Raw genomic sequence first — 2,837 nt, 5'->3', positions numbered from 1 at the left:
TGAGTAGTTTTGTCTTCTTTCATACCATTCATTTATCAGCATTTTTTAAACTTTATTCCAAAACAGTTCTTTGAGACAGGGCCCCATGTATCCAACAAGACACATTTTCTTGAGTGTTTAGAGGAAAAATGAATGAAAAGACATGATGTCTAGCTTAGGCTGGGAGAAGTGGCACATTGTGGGATGTCCACTAATCCAGATCAGGGGACTTGTCCCAGGAAGGTCACTTCATCAGTTTGTGAACTTGAGAAATTGGCAGGTTATCCATCCACAAATGGAGTCTGCTAAATCCGATCCTGCATGAATTCAGGAATGCATGTACTACATATAAAGCAGTGGCATACAGATGAAGAAGTATTGGTTTGTAATAAGTGGGAGTTATTTTACTATGAACCCCTCAAATACCACCTTCCCATCTGGGTTTATTTTTAATCCAGGAGAGAGCAGAGAATATGCAGTGAATTAGGACAAAAGAAACAAATATTCTTAAATGAGCTAAATAAGTCAGAGTATTTTTTATTTTTACTAAAAGAATGTTTAAAAGAAATAAGGTACACCACAAGTTAAAGACTTTTTACTCTATGCTTTTCTCCATTTTCTTTTTGTTTCTCAATAGTTTCTGTGGTCTTCTTTCACATTTGCATGAAAATCACTCTTGCAGTGCTATGTTACCTACTTGCAGATCAGAAAGACAATACAGATGGCTCCTGAATGTCTTTTATGTCTACTGAAACTGTACCTTTAAAACTTTTAAAACAGCAGTGAATATAACAGCAGTACAATTACCAAATTAATAATCTGAAAAAAACAACCTCTGAGAAGTAAAAATACTTGAAAAAAAAAAGAAACAAATAATATGTATAAGTTACTCGTGTGAAACAGAGACAGAAATGTGATCAAAATAAATGTGGTCTACCCACTACTACCACACACTCTTTAGAAGCTTGATTGCTCTTCAAGAAACATTCTCTTCTAATGTCATGTTATCTTGTTTGCATTGTGAACAATATATTCAGTACTTTCAGTGTGTTTTACAAATACCCAAACTTTTAAAACATGAAAACAGCTAGAAACTGTGATTTATATAATTCATACATTTGAATTCTGAAGCACAATAAACCTTATCCAAAGTAGAACATTTGAAAATACTAAACACCTCCTTCACCTCTTTACCTTCCTAATTTAAATCATCGTTCATTAGGTATTTCTCATATGAATACAAGAAAACAGATGTATATTTTGTTAAACAAACTAAATCTAAACTCCCTTACCATTTAAAACTGTAAGAAGATATGGGTTTTGTTGCCTCCACCCTTACTACTCTGCACTATTTAGGAGCCTGACTGCTCTCTTCCAACACAAAGGGAACAAAGTGCCCTGACCCCTCCCTAGATGTGGGAGGAGCTGCCGGACTTGGCCTTGGAAGGGCACAGGCCTCAGCCATGGGTGGAGCCCTGGCCGCACCTCTCAGCCCTGCTCTCTCCGTCTGATCTCTCAGAGCCTCGTCATAGAGCTCTGGGAAGGAACTAGGGACCCTACCGTGGAACTTGGCTAGAACCTCCAGTACCTTCATCTTACTGGTGTCAGCACAAGCTCTCGGGCCCCACAGGAACTCATAGCGCAGAGGATCACTATTGGGCACCTGGCGGTAGTTCAGGTACTCCTTCTGCACCAGATCTTTGGTGATGAGCCTTCTAGGCTCCCCAAAGATCCAGTGCCTCCTCCCAGCATAGATCCCCAACATACTGAGGAATTCCCAGATCTCCTCCTCAGTGGCGCGGTTACCATTCATGAAGATGACCCCCAGGAGCACCATGAGGAGACGGACATCGGCAGCCCCCACTCACCACTCAGACAATCATTTCCCCCGAGGTTGACCTTGCTGATGAGGGTGTAGATGTTCCTGCTACGGTCGACTTCCTTCATATCCAGGCCAGAGACCAGCTCCAGGAGCTCAAGGGCTGTACTGAGGATCACAGGGAAGTGCTGCCTGTACTTCCTCTTGATGATTTTCATCAGGGCATTCTGCGTGATGGGCTCCTTCTTGGTGTACTTCTCCAGCAGGAACTCCACCAGTATCCTGGCCTTCCTGGCCAGAGGATCTTTGTGAGCACTCTGAGTGGCAGGGGCTGCCTGGGAGGCACCTGCACTTTCCTCCTCTGGCCCCTGGGCACCTTCATCAGATCCTGCACAGGAAGGCCCTGCATCAGGAGAGCTAGGGGCCATGGCTCCCTGAAGCTCCTGGCGATTGCCAGCAGCAGGGGAGCTCAGGGGAGAACCCTGATGGGCAGAAGAGGGGGAGGAGGGGCACTCCTCCTTTTGGGCTGCAGCAGCACTGGCCTGGGCCTCCTGAGTGTCCCCCTGGACCTGGTGGTGTTTCCCGCGGGCATGGGACTTGTTCCTGTGCCTCTGAAGCATGCTGACAGCAGATCAGGGGCTGCAGGTGGGAGTGCGGGCAGGAAAGCAGGCAGGAGGGCACCTGGAGGTGGGAAAAGGACATGCTTTGAGAACGTTCAGGAAGGAGAGTCTTCCCTGGCTTGAATGGAAGCCGCCTCTGAGGGGTCCTCGAGGCCAGTGCTCTAGGACCCACAGGGCTCCGGTTCTCCTGATCAGCCTGTCCCCTGAGACCGCTGAGTAGCAAGGGAGAGTGAGCCCTGGGGTGCATCAGACAGTCCTGACTGGGTGTTAGAAGGGGTGGGGCAGTGGGGGCTGTCAGGGGAGGCAAGTCCTCTCAGCTGACATTCAGAGTCAGGATGAAAATTGGTGGGAGACACCTCCATATCCAACGCCCCCCATCCTGCACTCAGCCCGTTCCCTCTCCTATCTAAAATTGATGC

General features: G+C 46.7%; 1 pseudogene; it reads right to left on the bottom strand.

Annotated features, from left to right (window-relative positions):
• Positions 1–1,327: 1,327 nt before the first annotated feature.
• Positions 1,328–2,418, bottom strand: LOC102188132 (annotated as a pseudogene).
• Positions 2,419–2,837: the final 419 nt, after the last annotated feature.

This window comes from Capra hircus, unplaced genomic scaffold (genome assembly GCF_001704415.2).
Source record: "Capra hircus breed San Clemente unplaced genomic scaffold, ASM170441v1, whole genome shotgun sequence".
NCBI classification, from domain to species: domain Eukaryota; kingdom Metazoa; phylum Chordata; class Mammalia; order Artiodactyla; family Bovidae; genus Capra; species Capra hircus.
Note: the sequence above shows the minus strand (reverse complement) of the source record. Positions and strands in the feature narration are given on the sequence as shown.